At 37.4% G+C, this 25,789-nt stretch overlaps 1 long non-coding RNA gene and 1 gene segment (V, D, J or C); one reads left to right on the top strand and one right to left on the bottom strand.

Moving 5' to 3' along the window:
- LOC148646937 (Ig kappa chain V region K29-213-like) overlaps positions 1-25,789 on the top strand; it is a 619,354-nt gene that overhangs the window by 408,295 nt on the left and 185,270 nt on the right.
- Positions 10,694-13,309, bottom strand: LOC148646939 (uncharacterized). Its single transcript, XR_015927693.1, has 2 exons — positions 13,140-13,309; positions 10,694-11,063 (listed from the first exon to the last, which is right to left on the bottom strand). It is a non-coding gene; the product is annotated as an uncharacterized LOC148646939 (long non-coding RNA).

Raw genomic sequence — 25,789 nt, 5'->3', positions numbered from 1 at the left:
GGAGCCTGACCAGGTTTCTGCAGGTACCAGCTCAGATAGCTGGATAAAGGGCTGAAACGTCTGATGAAAGCTGTTGACATCAATGCCTGGCCAACAGCAGCAGTCGTTGCCACTATGGACTACGGAGAGCATCAGGAGATGTATATGAGCAGTCCGAAAAGGGAGGTAAAGAAACATATATATCTGCACACAAAAAAGACGGTATATCTGTTTGCTTATAATGGTCCATTTGGGATGAAGAAGTAAGAACAGCAACAATATGTTTCCTCTTTGTGGGACTTTTCAAACTCTCCACGGAATGGCCGAGCCAGAATGTTGCATTGGATGAGTATCTGTTCAATGTTTACATTAGAAATTTCAATAATTCAACTAACTACAGATGTAGCCATTCAGAATATATTAGAGGGGCTGCTCTTTATTGCGGCATGTGATTCACTGGCCCAATATGATCGACAGGTGGCACTTGTGGTACGTTAGATACTAGTGAAAATGATTGCTTCTTTAAATCTCTCAACGGTGCATGTTTAAATCTTCTTGATATGGAATATTAATAAGGAATTTTACAACTGAAGGGACATTTTTGCAGCTGAGCATAAAAATAACAGGAGCATAACATCTCTGAATATCATGTACATAAAACAAAATTATATAATATACTGTAGTATATATACTGTACTTGACTGATGGTGGTAGCTTAAATTAAAGAAATTTACAACAGTATTGCACTTTCTTCATCAACGTTTTATGCATCAAACTCTTTAATTCGGTCACTTACTGTGGTTATTTTGGAAAGGTTCTGACATGCTCATTCTGACTACAGTATATTAAGTTTGTATACTTTAGAAAAAGCTATAATGTTTTAACCTGAATACTTGCTGTTGTTATTTCAATAAAAACATGTACTTTTTAGAATCTGCTCAATATAAAATGGAATCACACAACTAAATACATTAATAACAATATGAATGTAAGGATCTAAATACAATATATTTACAGAATGTAGCTGGTGGTATTACTGTATTCCACTTTATTTGTAAAAATCTGCATCAGCTTATTGACTTGTGATTACTTTGGAAACATTCTGACCTGTCTGTTTTAGCTGTCTTTCACAAAGTGTTCAATGTTAAATGATATTAATAAAAAAAAAAAAACAGTTCAACTGGTTTAATTCAGTTCAATTCAAAATACTTTATTCTTCCAGTGGGGGAATTGAAAACAAGCCTTTACAAGTATTAAAATGAAATTATATGTATTATAATTATAATCAAGAATAATAAAGTGGGATTAAAAAGACCACTGAAACTGAACTATAATAACGTATCTGATCGTTATTAACAATATTAATTTATTATTAATAATAAAGAATAATTTCAAACTTCTTGTATTTTTTTCAGGGTCATTTGTTTTCTCCAGTTTTCATGACCTCGCTTTCTTATTTAAATGCCTATTTATGAGACACGATGCTTCAATAACTGCAAACAAATGACACAAAGCCTTCAAACTATAGGCATTTTAAAGATCGTGATTTGTGAACATTTTCACAACTTTTACAATATCTGGTACCTTGTTGCATTTTTGGAAACCTTTGTTTGAATAAAGTGGATCCCAGGTGTAGCGAGTCCATAACACAAGAATTACTATTCAAAAGCTACTGCACGTATGCAAAACACCTGACTACAGTATATAAAGCAGAATAACACAATCTCTGTTTGTGTTTAATTTGAGAAACTTTCTGTATTTTGTTTTTACTCAGATAACAATAAACTACATATGAAATTCTTTTGACAGGAAGAAAGATGTTCTGTGCTTATGTTTTTGCATTAGTGGAAGTGTTCTGACATCTCTCGAAAATGTAAAAAATGTAACATACTGTAATACTGTATGGCACGATGGGCAACTGATGCTTTTATTTTTTTAAAGAAAATCAAAAATAAGAAACAATGACGTGCTCCTGCCTAACTCAGACATTGCATGACTTTAAGAGCTATGAAAATGGGTTAAGTTAAAAAAAAACACTTTTAATTTGAGAAAAACAGGTGATTTTTCTTCTTCATGTATGCCGTAAGTTTTTTTAATTTTTAAACATTTTAAACACCTAAATTTTGTAAACATAACATGCATTCTGTAAGGGAAAAATCACATTTTCCTGTCTTCCTGTGGTGTGAAGCAGATCAGCAGGTCGCTGAGAAAATAGCGCCCCTCCTACTGAGCTCCGTCAGAGAAGAGGCGGATCCGAAAGAGAGAGGAGGCATGGAGCTCAGCAAGACAGAAGACCTGGGTTCGAGCCAATGGAGTGAGGCATGAACTAGGGTGGGAGCGGCGAGGGCACAAGCCCTAGAATCTGAATCCGTTACAATAACAAAAGGACAGACAATGAAATGTGGACTATTTCAAAGTCACAAATGTGAGATAAAAAGTCGCAATTGCGAGATATACAGATGCAGCCATTCAAAGTGTGCGGTACAGACACGTACCGCAGGTAAGATGACACGGGGTACCGCGGTGCGTGATTGGTTGACCGACAGGGGCACTCGTGATCCGTTGGTCTGTCGTAGAAAGACTTACTGTAAATGTCTTTACTGTGCCCGTTGTAGATATTGAATTTTACCACTGAAGGGAAATCTTAGTAGCTGAGCATAAAAAGAATAGGAGCATACTGTAACGCGTGTGAAGGCCATAAACGATATTAATTTTGGAACGTAAACATACAGTATATAGCTGGTCTCGGTACTTTAAAGAAAAAAATACACACCAGTATTCCATTTCTCCCTAAACATTGTAAGCTTCGAAGTCTTTAACTAACGTGATACCGGAGTCAACAAGCATACTTTTAGAATTTGATTAAAAGGGAATATAATATGGAATCGCGTATCTCATGAATTTAATAACGGTATGATTACATCCGTGTGCTGCGACAGGGCTGTGTAGGGCTGTTTCGCCTGCCTGTTCATGCAAGCTGTCTTGTAGCCTACTGGTCTAGGTGCGTGACTACCAACTGGCAGGTTGTGTGTTCAAATCCAGCTAGTGCTGGACTTTTCATTTTTATTTATTTATTTTTTAATCACGTAACATAAACATATTACCGTATGCAAACTGTACTGTATACAGTATGTATATGTATATTTAATGTCTTAACTGTGCCCGTTTAATTGAATTTAAAAAAATTATTTAACACGAACATTAAGCTGTTTACATCTTCCGCCTGAGAACAGTCAACCGTTGCTACCCAACGCAGAATGGTGATTGGCTGACACCATCTGACACCCCTCTGATTGGAGAAAAAAGACGTGCTGGTTTGCTATACATACTGTACCAGGAAGAGGATTTCTTTCTATTCAAAACGTGTATTTTAAAAGTTTAAGAAGTAAAAACCTTACAGCGTACACAGATTTCTAAACTGATCAGGATCGTTATCTTTGTCTTATGCATAATAATGTTCACCGCTCTGTCCAGCAAATTAATAATAAACTTTATTTTATATAGCGTTTTAAACGAATAAGTAATTAGATTGCTCATAAACCTAATCACTTGATTTTTCTTTTTATTTAGGCTCAGATTTCAACTATAGATCGTATTATTAATAACCATAATAACAACCAACCAACAAAAACAACCATATAAACATAATACCAACCAAAAACATAGATAACAACCACAATACAAAATCAAATATATCAAACCATTTTACTCTCGCAAAGTCCTCCAATTATCATAATCCCGCCCCTTATGCAAAACCAAACCCTCCTCCCATCCCAGTTTATCCTGTTTATCATAAACAAAATCCACCTCAATTTTCAACATAAAGCATTACACAAAATCAATACCTCAACACTCCATACTCAACAACGATAATTCACAAACAGCCAGAACATGTAACTACACATTCCCAAACAGACCTAATTTCCATAGCCCCGCCCCTTATGTAAAACCAACATCCCTCCCCTATTCTCTCTCTCCCCTGGCGGGGGATAAATAAACATAAACGTTATATTAAATGTATTATATTTATTATATTTATAATAAAATAAATGTATTATTTATTAATACGGGATAAATAAATAAACAACGGGTTTAGAAATGAGTTATTTCAAGATGAAAAAGAAAACATACACGAAACATGGTTTCATTACGACCAGAATCGGTCTTGAGATATTTTTAACTTGATTTACAGTATTTGAGAGGTATGTCTTAACACCGATACTACAGTGCTTAAGTACTGCTCACGTATATGTTTCTAGGTTTATATTATGCATTTCATGAGGTCAAATTACTTTTGAGCAACTAATAAGAAGCGCGAAACGGTATGCGTTTTAGTTTCGTTTTGTGCTGGAACCCGTGGATTGATTAGACATATCAAGTACATACAAGTCATTTTTTAAATGTTGTAGTTCGTCTTGAAAAAATGTTACGAGTACATCATCTATCAACAATTACACAGGTCCTGTTTCCATATTGTGGATTTTGGTTAGGTATTATCAAATCCAGTGGCGCTGTGTTTTAGTTTACTGAGTCCCATGTCACATGGTCTGTGATTGAAACCTGTAAAACCGGTTTAATTCGTCACAGCCAGCACTCTTCAGGTGTGAGGGTCTTCTGCTCAGAATGAAACGCTAAAATGTTTGTGTATATTCTAATGGTAGTGGGGGCAGGGTGTGTGGGAACAGGTTTGGTTGAAATTGCATTGGAGATCTATGTTCTTCACACCTGAAACATTTTCTCTGAAAGCATTTTCTTCGCAGTTTAACCGATCTTGTTACAGCATGTTACAGTTTACTATTATTAACCATATTAATTTTAAGTGCTTAATGTAAAATCTTGTAAAAATATATTTTCATTGTTCAAATATACATTAAGTCTGACTATCATATAATAAGTTAAATACAAAACTAAAGAAAAAATAGGGTTAAATATAATTCAAAATATTTTGCTAACAATGTTAACTGTTTATGAATAATAAAATGTATTAACTAAGGAGTAGGATGGCACAGTTGTTAGTATGTTTTTTGTTTTGTTTCTTTTTCATAAATACAACAGTAGTACCTGATGTCTCAGTGGCTTTCAAAATTAAATTATGCATGCAAACCTGTGAACTAGAAAGATAACTAAGATATCCATCCATTATATTCCATAATATCCATGAAATATATGGCGCTGAAATACAGTATGTGTGACGCATAAAAGACACCAAGGGATTGGGTGAGCTCCCATCACAAAAAAAAAAAACTGCGAACCTGCACTACAGCGACCATAGTACAGTATGGAGACCAAGGCGTTTTACGGGAAGAGACGGGGTGCTTCTGCCGCCCCAGCTTCCAAAGAGCGAAGGGTAAGCAAATACAGCAGACTTCATCTGAAATACGCGATTACAGCGCATATTACAAGGTATAATTGCCGTTTTGAATTTTAAATTCAATTATAATTATTTCTTCGTAGCCTGTTCTTCAAGAAAACACCGCACGGGCGAAACGATCTACCACCAGGACAGTAAAAAAGAAAGCGGTAAGACGGAAAAAAAGAAAAGTTTATTTTGACTTCTGTTCCGCGACTGATGAATACTACTGTGTGACTTTATTTCTTACATGAATTATGTTATTTTGCCACAGGCCGTGGGTCTCTGCTCTCGGCCACTGGCCAGGGTGCCAACCTGTAGAAGCAGCACCTGTATGGAGACATTTCAGCAGCAGCGGGAGCATTACGATGCATTACTGGGGAGGACTGGGAGGCTAGAGTTCCAGCAGTCAAACAGTTGAGCAGCTGTCTCCCGAAAAGTGCCTCTCCCCGCCGCGCAGGCTGCAATGCCTGGCGGAAGCTCTGCCCCCCGCAGAGCACACACCGCCTCAGGACACTCCATCCCGGTTCACCACCGCGCAGGAATCTGTTGATGCTGTCCCCGCCGGCTATCTCCCCCCAGGAAGCACAGAGGAATTCACAGATGCCAGTGGGACGAATAATTCTCCCAGATGTCCAACTGCTACCCATCACCCAGGAGATGGAGGGGGGGTTGTACTTGCAGTGCATCGGCATAGACGGGAAAGCAAGAGCCGACCGCTACGCTGCCCTCGTGTTTCGAAATCTTGTGACTTTTGAAATTTACTGGGGGTGGACCACGTCTGTAAATTTCGATGGGTCCAGAGGCAAAAGTGCCTTGCCTTGCAATCTCCGGGAAACCATTAGTACGATGGTGAATCGGAGATTCTCAACCCTTACTGCGTACGACTGGAAAAGAATTTGTGATCGGATCAACGAAATGCTTCGTAGGAGGAGGCGGTCTTTTCCTCTTGTCTAACAGTCTGTCCACAAACAAAACATTCCTGTTAGACAAGAGGAATTGAAAAAAAACAATTTTGTCAATGAAAACCGGTGTGTGTGTCTCTCCCTGCTGGATGTCCCTCTCACAAACTGCTGAATGAATAAAATAATTTTATTGAAAACGAGTTTGCGATTGTCTGGTCTTTAAATTCTTGAGATACGTGATTCCATATTATATTCCCTAAAAGTATGCTTGTTGACTCCGGTATCGCGTTAGTTAAAGGCTTCGATGCTTAAACTGTTTAGGGAGAAATGGAATACTGGCGTGTATGTTTTCTTTAAAGTACCGAGACCAGCCATATACTGTATGTTTAAGTTCCAAAATTAATATCGTTTATGGGCTTCACACGCGTTGCAGTATGCTCAGGCACTAAGTAAAAGGAGATGCTTCGTATTGCTTGACTAATTTTAAAAACTAAGTTATAAATGCAGACGCTCCCTCGGTGCGCTGCTCTGGTGCGTCGGCTCCTACACAGTGCCTGTCTGCTGTAAGCATTACAATATACATACCCAACACTGCTTGTACCCATCTGTCATGCAAATAAAACACCTTGTATTGAATTGAATTGAGGGGAGAAGGGGGTAATACTAAAGTCAATACTGGCTCAATGGGCTTTGACGTGCTAATGCGTTGGTTTAACAGTCCGTGTGTGGCAGGCTTCCAATGTCAACTCGATTGGAAGACAATGAACGTATTTTAGCCCTAAATGAATTAATAGCAAACATGGTTTACATAAAATACATTTTTCCAAAGAAGTTTATAATAATACGATCTATAGTTGAAATCTGAGCCTACTTTAAAAATAAAGGAAAAGCATTTTCAGAGAGCAATCACGCTGTGTTTATGTAGAAAAAGAGATTAGGTTTATGAGCAATCTAATTACCTATTCGCTTAAAACGCTATATAAAATAAAGTTTATTTAGAGATGAATGATCAGTGTCGCAGTTTAAATAATGTGAGTCAGGAAACTAACACAGCGCCACCAGATTTAATAACGCAATAAAAACGCTATAAAATAATGTGACACAGTACAGCACAGTACAATAATACTGACCATGACTTTAGAAGCATAAATTACCTTACACTCAATTTAAACACAAGCTGTCTTTCTGTATGAACCTCTAAGCTGGTTGTAGAAATGTAGATTAGCCTGATTATGATTAAAAAACACATAATTAAACACGCGTTTGCGATTTAAATCAGAACACGATTTAAATCAATATAAATGTTTATATTGTAACGCATACTGTCCAGCCTCCATTTCTCTATAAAAATTTACTGTTGCACACACACACACAATAGAAGCAGGAACCGCTGTCAGAAGGGAAGATATGTTCAAAATAATGCAAATATCGATCATGTTGCGATATTTTGAAATATAAAAGTCAATTGATTGTCCATAATATCGCTTACCTATTTTTTCGAAGAAATGTTTGTTAAAAGTCCAGCACCAGCTGGATTCAAACACACAACCTGCCAGTTGATAGTCACACACCTAGACCAGTAGGCTACAAGACAGCTTGCATGATCAGACAGCCGAAACAGCCCTACACAGCCCTGTCGCAGTACACGGATATAATCATACCGTTATTAAATTCTTTAGATACGCGATTCCATATTATATTCCCTTTTAATCAAATTCTAAAAGTATGCTTGTTGACTCCGGTATCACGTTAGTTAAAGACTTCGAAGCTTACAATGTTTAGGGAGAAATGGAATACCGGTGTGTATTTTTCCTTGTGATATTTTAAGCTCTAGTTGAATGATAGGTGTCGCATTTTAAATCATTTTCGTAGCTAGAAATTATTAAATGCCCTGTTAAAAGCAAGGAAGTTTTTATGCCTGTTGAAGTAAAACAAAATGCCTGACAAAGTATGGCTTGGACAGATTCCAAGTGCTTGTACAAATGTGCTAAAGAAATTATACTTTGAGTATACAGCTTGTCCAAAGTCATCCATTATTATTACTATTAGTAATATCTTCAGTAAAGGCTTTGATGCATAAATATTTCTGATAAAGGTAGGTTGTGTACTTTTGTCCAACTGAGCAATCTTGCTTTCATAAAATATACCAACATTTTAATGACTGATGATTAACATGCTGTAATACACAGTTCAAAATTAAAGGCTCAAATGCTGTACATGAGAGGTTAAGCTCCCCTTGGCGGTTTTACAAGGCGACGCCGGATAGTTAGTCACGTGACACACGTGAACTGCGTGATACCGCGTGATACCGTGACACGCCCACCGGGGTATGCCGCGAAATACCTCACCCATTTTGAATGGCTGCATCTGTAAAGTCGGAACTCAGATATTTTCTCAGTCAGAATTTTGAGATTTTAAGTCGGAATTCTGAGTTTTTAAGTCAAAATTCTGAGATATAAAGTTGGAATTGCGAGATACCATAGTGCGTTTTAATTCACTCCCTGGCGGAAACAGGCTTCCGTAGCTTACAGCACCTAGCGCATCTGCCTAAAATTAATCAAGCAATGTAAATCATTTCTTTTAACTTCAACATTTTTAATTGGCATTAAAAAAACTTTCTCACCATTTAGTTTTATTTTTGAAACCAGTATTAAACAAACCAGGTGCTTATTGTACTTCCTCGTGATATTACACATGGCAAAATTATATATTTTAATCGATTTTCATATTTTTAATACATTTTAGAAAAGTTTCATTTATACAAATACTACAAGCGATTCTCGATTGTATTTCTGAATGTTATGTCACACTTAGTTCACTATTTCATATACATCTAAATACGAAAGGCAAGTGTTAGCATAAACTCTTAGTAATCAATAATGAATATTAACAATTTCATTGTAATAAATTGTTGCCCTTCTTCCACATCTTGAAAAAAATATTAATTTACAAGACTTTGTTCCAATATACATTAAATCTGAGTACTGTATCAGAAAATAAGTAAAATACAAAATTTTAAAATGAAGAATGTCAGTAAAATATAATAGGGTAAAATATAATTGGAATATTTTTCTAACTAAACAATCATTAATAACAATGCTGAACAATGTTACTGTTATAAATATATAATTGTATTACCTAAATAACAGGTTCGGCACACTGGTTAGCATGCTTTTTGTATATTTTTTTTCAGAAATACAACAGGAGCACCAGATGTCTCAGTGGCTTTCAAAATTTAATTATGCATGCAAATTATGGGTTTCCTCAGGGGATCTAATTTCCTCACGTAGTCCAAACATACTGGCAGGTTAATAGGCTTCTGGATAAATTGGCCCTGGTGTGAATGTGTGTGTTTGTGTTGTGTGTCTGCCTTGTGATGGACTGGTGTTATGTCCAGGGTGTATCCTGCCTTGCATCTGTTATTGCTGGGATAGGCTCCAGCTCCCCTCTACTGGATAAAGAGATTAGAAAATGAATGGAAATAAAGATACTGTGTAACTATACACAGTGTTAGAAAACCACTATGAGTTACTGTAACAGCAGTTACTCACTGAGGATACATTTTAAAGTGCTGGCTTAGGAAAACAGCTTTTTCACCTCTCTGGCACATCAGTATCCACAGGCTAGTTTGATATTTAAACAAATTGCCTCTAAATACAAACATCTTAAGATGCTGGCTCCGTGGATCAGCATCATCTACTGTATGTTTGCCTATTCCTTCTATTCATCTTGCATATAACTCACAGTTCAATGCTAGCAACTACTCAAAATCTAAAATATGTTTATGTTTAACACTTTTCGATTAAATTATGGTTAAAATATGCATGTTCACATGTTCTTTTGTAACACACAGCTATCTGTGATTGTTTTATATATTTAAGCTTTTGCAAGTGTTTGTGCATTCCTTTTCTGCGCTATGTCTGGTTCAGGTGCAACATGGACATACAGAACAACCAGCAGTACTTTTCTACTGGAAAAACGGAAAATACATGTTCAACCCACTAGTACCAGCTGAACCCAGAGTGGACCCAGTTACACAGTCAGTCTAAATCCACGTCCCTGCACGCCTTCATATAGACAAACTGTTCATACACACTCTTCCACTCTACATACAGAAAGAGACTTATTACTGAAATTGTATGATGGAGCCAGAGCCTATCACAGAAATCCATAGGCACAAGACAGGTTACAATCGGAATGGGACTCCAGTCCATCACAGGACACACACTCACACCAGAGTCAATTTTCCCAGAATCCCATTGATCTACGAACATGACTGTGGGAGAAAACTGGAGTACCTGGAGGAAACCCATGTAAACATGAAGAGAATATAAAAACCTCACACAGATACAGATAGCATCCCAGAACTGAATCCAGGGTCCCAGTGCTGTTGGGCAGCAATACTAACCAGTGTGCTACCATGCCATTTTCCTAGGAATTAACTGCACAAAATAAAAACTTGCAGGTATGCAAAATCCAATTTTATTAAGACAAAATGTGCATAGCAAACTAACAGAACTAATTATATATTTAAAATACAATCTTTTTTAATTCTAGAGATAAGAAACACATTTATACTCATCCAATTACACACTTGACCAGATCCAGAGCAGGAGAGAGACCTGTCTCTAACTTTCACATATACTAGAGCACAATGGAAACACAGTCCTTCACACAGTCTGCTCAGAGGGGTTTGATCAGCAGGTCTGCAGACTGTGGTGTTTGATGAACATCTGGAGAAGCTTGTTCTGTCTCTTTAAAGATAAGGAATTCTGCCACCTTGCTCCGTTAAGGAATCTTCTTCAGCATTAGGCTTACATCCTCATGTTCTGTAAGAACAAAAACACAATGAATAGATCTAAAAATTGAACTCTTGCAGATTGTCATTGTTTTATTATCATTGTTATTTATTTAAAGATTTGTGCATGACAATGTTTATGGCTAATACCATTAATGCTTAAATAAGATTATATTGCAGTATGTCAGAGTACATGTATTCAGAAGCCACTGTCACAACTCTTCCAACAGACACTAAAACCAGGGACTGGAGAAATGGAAATGCAGTGCCAATCCACGTGATGGATAACAAAACTGAACCGAGCAATTACAGACCAATAAAGTGTGATTTTTATGACATGGAAGGTCAAATTATAAAAACTAAACTAGAGGACTACATACTGTACCAAATGAGTTGGATTAGCAAACACTGTGGAATAATCAAACAAAATTAAAAAAAAACATTATATAGAAATTAATGGACAAACACCTGGGAGATTGTGTTTGTTTGTTGTTATGTTTGGCAGATACTGTTGTGAAGAGAATGATTGAGCCAGATGGACAATAGACAAGAGAAAGAAAGGGACAAAGTAAAAGATGAGCAACAGAGTGAGGAGCAGGATTAAACATGTCAGACATGGAAATGAGAGGGGAAGCTTTTCTTACAAATCAAGTATCTTATATTTCTCATCACAGTTTTATTGCTGGGCAAGGTGAGACACACTGAGATGAGGAGGACTTTAGAAAGATGTGTCTGAGTGTGTAGCCCTGTGTGGAACTAAATCCCACTTCCTCCCAATCAAAATCATGATCCCACCTGCAATTTTGATCCATACCTCACTCAGATCTAAAAGGGGAACTGCAGTCCCACAATTTTAGACTGGGTTTTAAATATCAGTAACAAAATAAACTGATAGAATCTCAAAATTTCAAATTTCAAATTAAGTACACAATCAGGAATCTGTGGAAGTACTGCATGGTTGCCATGTTGTCGAAGGCAGATGAGAATCAGCTGGTCTCACCAAGGGCAAGAGCAAGATTTTGGGCAAATTGTGCCATAAACCCGGCCCTTCCTGCTCACTAGTCGCTGCAAGTGAACAAGAAATGAAATGAAAATAAATATGAGTGTGTTTTAGTTGGTTGACAGGTTTCTTTTTTGCAATACTTAAAAGAATCTAAAACATCTTGTCTTGTATGTGTTGGTTAAATGAAAATATTTAGAATTAACATAGTAGCAAAATTCACTTGGTCTAAGGCATGCCTCATTCTGAATCACAGACAATGATGGCAATATGGCACTAACCATACATTGACACTTCATCTGTTTTGTGATATAAATTGGAGATTGTTATGGTACACGTTATCTTGTACTTGGTAGTTTCCTTATGATTTGAAATGCACTCATCATTGCAGATTGATTATAATCCCAAAATGTAAAATAAGCATCGCAGGTCCCCTTTAATATACAGATCCAGCCATTCAAAATGCATGGAGTACTCTGCGTCAAAACACGGTGGGCGTGGTGCATCATACTGCATGCAAATTGAAATATGATAATAGCATCCGGAAGAACCTTGAGATAAACAAATTGATAAATATTGCAAATCTATTGCAAAGCTATTCCATAGCTACTTCCTTTCAGATGTATACAAAATATTATAAAAAAGGGAGAAATATAAGAGATAAGGGTAAGATTCAAATGGAAAGGGAGGCTGGCACTCCCATAGCAACTGAAGAATCTAAAAACATTAAAATCTGCATAAATCCACTAATTCACCTTCCTGGAGAGAATCACTAGAAACTGGTTAAAGCTTGATAGACCTAGTGTTCAAATCTAGAATAACTTTCAAGAAGAAAATTACCTACAGAATTAAAAATCTACAACATATACAGTATATATTTTAAAAAAAATGGGAAAGGTTTTGAGCCTCTCAGTAATCATATGTTTACAAAGAGCCCAAAGACAAGAACGTGTATATAATTAGACAAAAAATACTTTTATATGTCACCTTTCTTTTTTGTTTTGTATTTTCTAGGTGTTACATTTTGATGCATGTGAAAAATGGAATGCTGTGAGTCTTAACATATCTAAATAAAACAATAAAAATAAATCAGCAGTGTTCACTTACTCTAGTGTTGTTAATTTACAGTTGGGATGCCTCCAAGCTGCAGACAGCAGTTTCACTCCTGAATGCCCCAGGCTATTGTGACTCAGATCCAGCTCTGTCAGACTGGAGTGTTGAGACTGAAGAGCAGAGGCCAGATCTTCACAACATCTCTCTGTCAGTTTACAGCTCCACATCCTGCAGACAAAAATACAGGAGCACAGCTGAACATCTGCACAGCTCATCCACATCTTTATTTCCAAGTCTTCACTACAACACTCAGCTCAGCAGTAACATACAACTTCATGTCATTATCCATCTCAGAGTGTCCATGGATAAGCATGATGAAGATAACAGCTGCTTCAAATGTTGGGTTCTAGAAGGAAGAAGAAAGATGAGAAGAAACTGTCAGGAAGGGAGACAGTTGGAAACAGGGAGACACACGGAGCTACAATGGTTGGAATAAGGAAATAGAATGAGAGAGACTTTAACTTTTAACCATAATAGAAATTGCTTCACATTTTATGGTGTCTTGTTAAAGTTATAGCTTTGGTTGTTATTCTTCACATGGTTGAATTAATACAAAATGTAAATTAACAACACTGGAGTAAGAGAACTGGAGATTTTGATTGTTATTTGTAGATGTGTTGAGGAAAACAACATTCCCTTTTGAAGAAAATAAACAATTTAAACAAAAACAAGCAAGGTTATAACTATAACAACACATAATCAAAATGTGAAGCAATAAACAATCTCAATCATAACTTGGCAGAGGACCGACCGTGTGACTGCATCCACTTTGTACGAGTCAAAAAAGAGAGAACAAGTCTGTATGAACCAGAATTCTGCCTCAGACTTTGTCTGCCACAGGGGAAATCTTTAGACTTGGGATCCATCTGTACATTTCACTTGAATACCATTAATAGTAATACAGTTGGACTCCATTGTCAATAGAGTACTGTACAGTAGTTCTGTTAAAATTACTATTATAATGTGTGAGAGAGAAGCAATTGTGTTTGAGAAAACAAATAAACTGTATTATACCAAAAACCACAGGGAGGCAGAGGTGCACATTTGTATTCCAATTGGGAGGGGAAAGACAAAGAAAAGACCCCCCCCCCGACAAACTAACTGACTAAAAAAACAACTAGACAGGCTAGAACCGGAAAGGTGGTTGTGCCTAACAATGAGGCCATACCAAAACAAAGTCTCTCAGTATTCCCCCTTTTGAATGCTTGCGCCTCATTTGCTTAATACAGTATCTTAATTGGCAGCACCCAGAGAAAAAGGAGAAAACAATTAGGGAAAAAATAATAACTCTCCACCTAAGGACCATAACAACCATTGATATAGATTCCAGGTTAGTTAGAAAACTAACCACGTTTCTCCATGATACTGTGATGTCACAGTGGTAGTGACCCCCACAAACAGGCCTGTCCACCACTCCAGACACACTCCTCACAGCCTGCTGGAGAACGTTTCCACATTTTTTGCAAGCCCACTCCTTCAAGAGTGGTGATGTACTCAGCCCCTCATCATGGCACCAGAGCATGGGACACACATCCTCAGAGACCTCTGGGTCCCTGGCTCACAGACTCTCAGGCCCTGAGTCTCCAGCTCACTGACTCCACTGGCCTTTCTATCTGATGTCCTCTGAGATCATAATGTAGGTCCCTCACCGAGCCAAGCCCTTCTGTTGCAGATTCCTGGACTCACTGAGCCTCACCTCTCACATGCCCTCCGACTGGTCCCTTTCAGGGAGATGGCACCCTCTGTTCCTAGTCACCACAAGCAGCTTCCTGCTCTTTCCCTGATCTGGAGCCTCCTGCTCCCACATGACACTCACTGGTCCCCTCACGGCCAGTCAGCGCTCCAACTTCCAGGTCTGCCTCGAGCCTCTGACATCCTCACTTGAAGCCACCAGACTAAGTCTTACACACACAGTCTCCAGAGACTCACTCCCGCACTCAGAGCTCTCACATTAACAACCCCGAGTCTCTCTTCATCACATCCCACTCGTGCTGAGACTCAACACACTTTCCGTTATAAAAAACAAATACACAACCTCCCTGGCTCCTCACTCTGATGCCACTCTGTGTATACGCTGCACAGGTCTGGCTTGTCAGTGTCACTCCCAGTAGCTCACTGATAATAATAATGGACATTTTCATAATTGTATTTTAATTTTATTTTTTATTTTGAAAGGCTAAGACAATTTTGTCAGGTCAGTAACGTCACTAGTTGTACTGATGGAAATACATATCAAGGCTACTAAGTTTACAGAAAAAGTGAGAGAGGTGTGTGACAGCTGTGGTGTATGAAATGAGGGTTTATGCTATGCCTACTTATTGCTCATACATTTCAGGCACCTCAAACCTCTCAAAAAGGCCACATATTGGAAGAAATTGTGGACTACAAAGAAAAAAGTGGATTGCAAACTCTGATCTTTAAGAAATGTATAACTGAGCTGCCAGAAGATAACATCTCTTTTACTATTTGCTTATAAAACTATGACTGTGTGCCTATAACTGCCCATAAGTATCTGTATAATTTTAGATTTTGAAAAGGTTTTGAGACCCATGGACCTGGCTTCATAAAACCTTCATTCAGGATGTGCTGTCTTTGTTCCCCACTTTCAGTAGAAGACACTGGAGTAGCACTGGAAAAGCACTGGAAAACAAATCTGGGTTTTTTCATGAGCTACAACTTTAAAAAATTGACTTTTAAACAATGACAATTAAACCCCATTGTTTTATACCCATTTACAGTGTGGCGCCTAGTGGAAAGACATATTAAAATAAAACTACATGGGGCTCACACTGTCCAGTTTTTCATAAAAACTTGTATTTTATCTGATGGATGCCGGTTTCTTTTTCTTCAATTGTTGAATAAGGGAAATAACATTTGCATCTGCCATTGTTAGGGATAATATACAAAATTTTTCATTCTTTGTCACTTCCCTCTGCTGTGTGTTTTTATGGGGTTACCTGGGAGATGGAACTCTGGGTCACCCCTTATGTAAGATAATAGATGCAGGGGGCACAGCTTAGTGAATAGTGTCCTAATGTTACTCTTTGTAACTTAGATCCTGATATAAATCCTTAAGGATCTATAACAGATGGAAATTGACCTGTTTCTCATGGATACACTTCTCAGTGGACACTATTTGGAATAATCTGAATTTTGCTTTGAGAAATCCCAATCACCAGTTGATCCTTTTTAACTTAATTCCTAGGACACATCTATTGTCTCGGAGTCAGTTTCAATGCATATTACTGATTCCCCAAAGTGCACACTGTGTTCCCAGGGAGTCACAGGCACACTCTCTCCTGTAGTATGGGAAGGCACTGATATTTTAGAGTTTTAAAGTTTTGGGGAAAGGCGTGTGCAACACTGTCCACACTGTTGAAGCAGAGTGCTCCTTACTCCCCTCTGGTCTTATTGCTGAATAGCCACTTCTATACTGACTGAGCAGCACTACAGAAAAGGGTCTAGCTGGCATTACTGCTGTGAAGACAGTGATTGAGACAGATGGAGAACAGACAAGAGAAAGAAGGGACAAAGTTAAAGAGGAACAAGAGAGTGAGGAGCAAGTTTAAACCTGCGAGACACGAGAAATGAGAGGGGAAGCTTTTCTTACAAGATCAGGCATCTTACATTTCTCAACACAGTTTTATAACGGGGAAGGTGAGACACAGTAGGGTGAACAAGACTGTAGAAAGATGTGTCTGAATATAGAGCACTGAGTGGAACTTTTCTTTCTATTTAATTCCCACTTGCTCCCAATCAAAATCATGACCCCACCTGCAATATTGATCCACACCTCACTCAGATCTAATAGGGGAACTGAAGTCCCAAGTTCTAAGGTTTTAACTCTTGCTATCAAAATAAATTGACAGTATTGTAAAATTCTACACATTTCAGTTAACCTTCAACAGGTTACTTAGTTCTGACAAGCTGAATTTGAAGTATGAGAATCCTGGCTACCCTACAGATATGAGAAATCTTCCACAGCAGATAATTATCCACTGATTGTCAAAAGTAACAGTGAAGTTAGGTTTCCCATACGAATACTATCTGCTGCAGCAGTAGGTATTGATCACAAAATACACAACTGGGAATACTGGTAAAAATGTATATTCTTATTAATGCAGGTCAACAAAAAAGAAGAAATTACAAAATTCAGCGTTTGTTAAACACATTTATTGAAACTGCTAAAGATTTCAACAATATTATATTAAGAAACACAATTTGTTAATTGTGTTAAATCACATATTTATAAGCTGTAACATTCAATAATTCTTACTGTTCATTTTGAGCTGCATTTCTTGTAATTACTGCAATTAACATGTTAAGATTCTCTTCAACCTCACTGTCCTTGTCCTTCACCTCATTGAATCTGTGCCCAGTCCAGGCCTACACCTGCAGCACCGTGCTGTGAGACTCAGTTTCAATAGAGGGAGATGAGGACATGACCAACCCTTACCCCATCTGCACAGTTATTGACCAGTCACAGATGAAAAAGGAAAAACACAACAAAGAAAAGACTCTCATTTCAGATGTTTGCTGTAGAGACCATAATTATATAATCTGATTATTGTATTACAAGATGTATAAGCAGATATCAAAGCAACAATAATAGCAGCAAGAAGTAACAGCAATAGTACTTAATTTATTTTAATTGTTGATCCATAAAATGTTGTCCTAATACAGCAGGCGATTTAACTGAACTGAAGCAAACTGAGTAAATGATCTCACTTAAGGGCATACTGTAGCTGCAGTGACTCAACTACTGTAGGATCTGAACTCCCACTCTCCCTTAAAGAATTCCAGAGCCCTAACCACTGCAGCAACTAGCGCTTCAGAAGCAGTTCTTTTGTTTGGGAAACAAGGTGGACAGTTTTGATTAAGCAACCAAATATCCAACAGATTTCTTAGATCAGCGATCAGACACAACTTTCCTTTGAGTGAGAAGATTGCAGAGCAAGTTGTTTTGACTTGACTGGTGACATTTACCTCTTGAATTATTCTTATTTTGTCTGGCCAGCTGCACCAGCAGAGCGTGTTACTGTACATCTACAGCAAACAGCGGCCACATCTCCACTTTGATTGGATTGCTGAAGAGACAGGAAACTGCAGAGCACCTGGCTGTAGTGAGAAGACACACTGCAGCAGGTTCTCTGGGATATTTAAGACGTGGTCAGTCTCTACTCGTGACATTGATATTTATGCCACTTCACTCCTGGTTTGTACCGCACACTTTGAATGACTGCATCTCTATAAATTCTGAGACATATAATTTAAATTGAGTGAGTCAAATATATGGCAATCGGATGTTTTATTTCACATACTGTACAATATATCAATAGGTCATTCATTATATTCCTTATATTTGAAATAAACAGTGCTACTGCTTCGGATGTCATTCTGTGTTATGGTAAAGAGGGGGGGTCATGGTATTTGGCCAGTTAAGAGACCCTGGCCAAATGGTCAGTTTAAAATTACGCCCACAGGGGGTTCCTAGCTCGCACCTGGAATCCTTATCAGTTAACCCCCTTTCCTGCCATAAACCCCTGTTGCTAAGAAGTCTAATTTTCAGGCAGAACTGACTTAAGTTAACCCTTTTTACATCTTGTGTCTTACTTCAAGAGCAACTGAATACATGAGGAATGACAGCAGCCGAAGACTGAGAGAAAATAGGATGTTTTGTGAGATGTGAAGACTTGGCTTCAAAATCTCCATTCCCAGGCTTAAAGCAATGTCCTACACCGACAGGCTGAAGAAACTGAACTTTTAAGCCTTGGACAGACAAGAATATGGAGGGGATCTGATACAAGTATTCAAACAATCAAATGCATTGAAAAAGTCAACAGTTGGACCCAACTAGAGGACACGAGTGCAAACAATGTTGAAGTGCTCTTAAAACTGTAAAAGCTGTGAACAGGAGGCACATCTTTATCCAAAAGGATTGTGAAAGTATGAAATAAGATACCCAACCACTTTGTTGAAGCTGATATTTAAAACAAACAACCTAAATAATACCCCTGAATCAATTCTCAACATATGGTTTAGATGTGCTATAAATGACCTCTGATCATTTGTAATATTTCTGGTAACCTAATACAGTTTACTTTTTAATTTGTCTAGCTTCATATTCATCTGATACTCAAAAGGCCAAATAACTATCAGTTATGTGGGTGTGGATTAACATGGATACAGCAGGGAGCAGGCTGCTGTAGCCTTTTTGTTCAAGGTAATTCACCTGTCACACACCCATACTGTTACAAAAGTATTCCTACTCAACACTTCCATGGAAATGTTCCTAATCTTCATGTGATTTGGCAATCTTCCAAAGTTCAACAGGAACACAAACTCTCAGTCTACACAATTACTTGAAACTCCTTTGACTCTGGTCAACTGGAGCAATACAGAGATCTGTGCAAGGATCCTTGCATGTCTTAATTTCTGTCAATGATCAAGATTCACTAGTTAATCTAGTTAAACTAGGCTTATTTGCATATGATCTCCAATCAGTAAGATTAACCCCATAATCAGCATAATACTCCATAATCAGCAAATGAAAACATGATCAGATTTGAGACTGTAAACGCTTGGCAGGGGGCGTTAAATATTGATACGTGCAGGGTTTCACATACACATAGTAGCATGAAGCATAATTACAAAAAAGGGAGCACTGACATACAAGAGTCTAGCAACCAAAAAGAATTGGGTGTTTCTGTTGACACATTATTTATGTTTTCTTGACAACATGGGGAAGCAGCAGTATAGGCAAACAGAATATTAGGATAGAAGTGAAACACAGGCAGTTTCTCCTGCATACCCTGGCTCTGGAGGAACACAAGTGCTTCAGAACACTGGCAACTATTTTTCCATTCAATCAAGACTGCTGGACTGTACCACACTCCAGTAAAATTTCCAGAAACATTAACTTAAAAAAATACCTAAGGAAAGTGCTTCTCACTATACTTCAAGATCTTCAATGCTTGGTGCTCCACCATACGTCTACATTGCCTGATGATGTCATTCACGGTGCAGCACTCCAGTCAGCTGCAAGGACCACTGAGCTGCCCAAGACTCCATTTACTGAGCCTACAGATGTGTCTTGTCCTTCTGTTCCTGCTGCCTCCTTCGTATTTTTGTGTTCTTCTTGTTATCTACAGCCAAGCTATTTTCTCTATTTTCCTCATTTATTTTTCCACTGATCTGTAAAACATACTATCTGTTAATCTGTTCAGGTGCTGCCAACAGACAGGTCTGTATACTTTTCCCACTTAAGTGACATCTCGGAATAAAGTCTGCTCTTCTTGTGACTTCACAAGGCAATAAGTACTATAAACCTACTTATCAAGAAAATATAAGTGACAGCATTATACAATCTCCTGCCATGTAGGAATGCTAATTAAGCATGGCACCTCTCCAGTCAAGAAGAGGATATCTCCTGTCCCAGTAACAGAGTAGAAGGTTCAGAAAGATGAGAAGGTGTGCAAGAACTCCTCCCAAAAGATTAGATCCTTTAAAAACTGGGGAAATGTTCCTAATAATTACCCACATGTCCCAGAAGTACATTTTTTCATTTTGTTGATAATAAAGCAATAGTGTGGGAAGATCCAGAAACATTGTAACCAACTCTACTGAATTCCAAGAAACAAAAAATTGTAGTGAACTCTCGTAAATATCACTTAATTGGTCTTAAAGACGTATTTACAATATACTAAATGAAACAGTTCACTTTGCAAAAAGCAATGATCAAAAAGATTTTGATTTGAGGGAATAATCCAAGCCACATGGATTAAGGGTCTTGAAATAGCAATCGATACATCTAGTGGTGAAATGAGGAAAAACACCAATTAGAACATTTGAAATTCACACCAAGAAAATAGTATTGTGACTGCTTCTATTGGTAAAAGATTGAATGAGGTGCTCGATGTGGTGACATTCCAACAAAAAAGTGTATGCTTACTATAATATTGTATAACATATGGCTTTAATTTCCCTCATATTAATTGAGGCTTTAATTAACCTCAATTTCCCCTCGGGATCAATAAAGTCTTTTCTATCTATCTTTAAGAAAGAATAGAAAGAATTAAGCAGTGTTTGATAACAAGTTAAAGGGAAAAAACAACAAGTAGTTCAGAAATCTGAATATCATACCTGTAACAATCATATATAAAAAGTTTAATGTTTTAACAAATGCATGGGAACCTTCCAACATTTCATTCAGTCCATTCTGGAGGCAGTGTATTTTAATGTTAAATTTAAACTAGCCAAGCAAAAATTGTGTTTGTCTGCAGCTAATGAATATCATGGAAAAGAACCAAAAACGGAAAGTAAACAATTCAGTAAGAGACGAATCAGGGAACCAGGGAAGCAAAGTTTGATATGCTACCCACCATCTCTAGTCTGCAACAGATGTACTTGCACTCTTGAAAAATGTCAGATCATCTCCAAAGTCTGGATCTCACACAACACAATCTTCAATTATCAAGTGATAATCTTCCCCAATATTCAAAAACAACCAATAGGATCACACCAAACATTTGTAATCTGTGTACTTCCTAAGGGAATAAGCAATTTGCATTTGCCTTCTGCTTAGGTACTTTTCTAGACAGAACTTACATAAAATTATCTTCAATAAAAGTAATTATAGTAATTTTATAACTTGAGCCTAAATATAAAATTTTGAGTTTCTGAAGTCTTTTAGAATATATCTTACTTAGGCCTGTTGCAGTTATGCCATAGCTACAGTATAACGAGTAAAAAGGAAGAAAGTTAATTCGACCATACCCCCTAGAATTATAGAGGACTCTTGATTCTATTGTCTGGGTGTTTCCTGTTTTCATCTGCCAGAAACTAGAAAGCTAAACACCTGAAACTCCTGACCTGGACCCTGACATCTCCCAGAAATACCAAAGCACATCCAATACCTTTTTAGCTCCATTGCTATGCAGATAACTAATGCTTTCAAAAGAACTAGATTCCATTTCCATTTCTCCTCTCTCTCAGCTGTCTCCGGTGACCTTTTTTCATCCTCCACTCTGGCATCCACTCCAGCCTCTGAAAATCAGGATCTCTACTTGTCAGCAGCTGCAGCTGTGCATTTCAGATAGCCGCAGTGCAACATTCCCAAAGTGCATGTAACAATGTCCTTTTAATTGGGTGAACAGCTGTGTTGGCAACAATGAAAGGACACAGCATTCAAACCCACTCAACACTTGCTTAAACATGGTCTCTAAGATGTTTCAAAGTATAGAGGAGATTAAACATAAGCACACTGGTGGGTTTCCACTTCCAGCCATATAGAGGCCGTTTCTGCCAGAAAGAGTGCGTGCTGGAACATTACATTACAGATGCAGTCATCTAGAAAAAACATCAGATTTCATTTTAACAATAAGCATACCACAGTTTTGGACAGTGCACAGCTTCATTTAAAATGTGTTTTTCTTAGTCTAATGATCATATGTCTTTGTGTAGTAATTGAATGTACTCATTTTAATATTTCAATTTGCAAATTTACAGAATTTTTTAACTTGTGTGGGAGGTTGGAAAATGTAGTTTTGGATGTCTGTTACGAGCACAACCCACATCAATTGATCCTCATTATTCAATCTCCTCTTCCTTCACTATTTAAACCCTCCTAGTCCTGCTCGGTATTAGGAGTTCATCTGCCTCCTGAGCTCACCTTTGTCTTTGACACCTACAATGAAGACTCTTCTCGCCTCGATCCCTTTCGACTTCCCTTTCGTCTTGCCCCACTCTGATTTGTTTGCCTCTCTGTTTTCACTACCTAGATTTGACCGCCTCACCTGAAACTCCCGACTACTCTTCTGCCTCGCCCTTCTCGGACTCGTAGCCCTTCGGGCTCATTTGGAAGACCTGCTTTGAATTCTTTATAACTCAATATGCAACAATGTCCAGGTATTCGGCCCACGTGCCTCATTAAAAACTGTGGTACAGTACATGGTTTCCTTGGTATGTCCTGTTCCTGTTTTTCTATCGACTTTGTCCTCTATTTATACATTGCAATACATATGCAATAATATTGCTCCATGCAAAGTTCAAATTTCATTAAAGAATATTGTTATACTCTTCTTTTTGCAAATTAATTAATATAAAAGAGCAATATGTAATGTCTCTTGTATACATCTAAACAGTTGTACATCCCGTAAGGAAATAAAACACACAAAAAAAGGTTCCACATATATAGTATTGCTCCACAGTATTCAGAAACCATGTATGAGACTGTACATTGCTGTGTATGACTGGTTCCTAACACTCCTCAAAGCACTCTAAAAATGTACTGTATCAATTTCAGATTCTTTCAGTAAATTACTGACCAAGCCTCACAATGTTTCTTCTGGTTTCAGTGATATATTTCTCCTTACCTGATAATAGAAATCCATCTCTGTCAACACCTAATTTAAACATAACATACAGATGCAGCCATCAAAATGCCCGGGCGATACCGCATTATTTTCTGGTACGCTGTACGCAGTCTACCGCGAGTTACCGGTAAATACCGTGAGTTACCGGTAATTACCGCTAGCAAAATAATAGTATCCGGAATTTCCACAAGGTGGAGCTAATAAAGCTCAACATCTCATGTTTGAGCTGTCGCCATCAAAGTTTTTAACGAAGATATTACTAATATTATTAATAATGAATGACCTTGGACAAGCTGTAAGTGTAAACTCAAAGTATTGCCCTGGTCCACATTTTTTTCATTGACTGTCTTTGTAAAAGTAACACCACAGCATTTCGCAATCACGCATTTTTTTCCAATCATGCAAAGTTCAGTAATTTTTGATAATCGATTCACCATGCCTTTCACATGCTCATAAAAGAGATTGATTTAGGAACATAAACATATTACCGTATGCAAACTGTACTGTATACAGTATGTATATGTATATTTAATGTCTTAACTGTGCCCGTTTAAGTATTTAATATTTATATGGAATTTTACCACTGAAGGGAAATCTTAGTGCCTGAGCATAAAAAGAATAGGAGCATACTGCAACGCATGTGAAGGCCATAAACGATATTAATTTTGGAACATAAACATACAGTATATGGCTGGTCTCATTACTTTAAAGAAAACATACACGAAACATGGTTTCATTATGACCAGAATCGGTCTTGAGATATTTTTAACTTGATTTACAGTATTTGAGAGGTATGTCTTGACACTGATACTACGTAAATACTGGTCACGTATATGTTTCTAGGTTTATATTATGCATTTCATACGGTCAAATTACTTTTGAGCAACTGATACATTACCAGTACATCATCTGTCAACAATTACACAGGTTCTGTTTCCATATTGCGGATTTTGGTTACGTAATATTATTTTCTAATTTCACGTTGTGAATATGTGATTTGGGCAAACAGAGCCGCAAAGAAGTACATTATAGGTTGTGGTTTTTTTTGCAGTTTTATCTAGAACAAGCGATGCTTAAACCTTTGTTTGATTCTTGTGAAACTATCCACACGACAGTTACCTAGGAGTTGACTTCAGTGATGTCACTGATGGGATGTTTCTAAAAATCCATCCACTGTAAAACCTCTTCTCCACTTGTCCTGCATATGTATTCGCTAATGAAGCTGTGTGTTCTGAGCCTGGTTCTCTACATTTCTGTATGAACCAGCTTAGAGGGCTAAAGACAGCTTGTGTTTAAATTGAGTGTAAGGTAATTTATGCTTCTAAAGTTATGGTCAGCATTTATTATTGTACTGTGCTATAAACTTGTTCTGTGCCTAATTACATTATTTTATAGCTTTATCAAATCTGTACATTGTCTGTCGATAATGTTTCTGTAGTGCTTTTTCAGCCCTCAGCATGTGACTGTGTTGGTGGCGCTGTGGGTTAGGTTCCTGACTCCCATGTTGTACGGTCTGTGATTGAATCCCATGGAACTATGACTTTATTTTTTAACAAACATTTCTTTGAAAAAATGAAACGTTTCCCTTGGTCAGATATTAAATAAAACCTCACTCGCACCAAATTTATATTTCTAAATATCACAACATGATCGAATTTAAGTCTTTTTAATAACAATGAATAGTCACCTATGCGTTACAAAATAAACATTTATATTGATTTGAATCGCGTTTTGATTTAAATCGTAAACGCGTGTTTAAATATGTGTTTAAAGGCAATATACTGTATAAAAGCGCTGATTCTTATGGAATGTGTTCCGCCGGGGATTCAAAAAAATTATTGTCTAAGGAAAATTGCAGTACAACTTTGTTCATGCACAAACAGTGGCATGTTACATTATAATTTGGGTGTCTCCTCTTGCCAGAAAGCTCTAAATTGCATTTTGAGTGCGGTTTTTGACTTTTTCTAAATTGCAACCCATAAATAAAGCTGATACAGTTTAGACTTACTGTATTCTAAACTGTATTACAACAGCACATTGGACAATGCAATGTAAATTGCAAAAATGCACTTGGAATCTGTCCAAGCCCTACTACGAAAATTATTTAAACTGCGACACTTATCATTCATCTTTAAATAAACTTTATTTTATATAGCGTTTTAAGCGAATAGGTAATTAGATTGCTCATAAACCTAATCGCTTTTTCTACATAAACACAGCGTGATTGCTCTCTGAAAATGCTTTTTCTTTATATTTAGGCTCAGATTTCAA

The sequence above is a fragment of the Lepisosteus platostomus genome, chromosome 16 (genome assembly GCF_059453375.1).
Source record: "Lepisosteus platostomus isolate fLepPlt1 chromosome 16, fLepPlt1.hap1, whole genome shotgun sequence".
In the NCBI taxonomy this organism is placed as follows: domain Eukaryota; kingdom Metazoa; phylum Chordata; class Actinopteri; order Semionotiformes; family Lepisosteidae; genus Lepisosteus; species Lepisosteus platostomus.
Note: the sequence above shows the minus strand (reverse complement) of the source record. Positions and strands in the feature narration are given on the sequence as shown.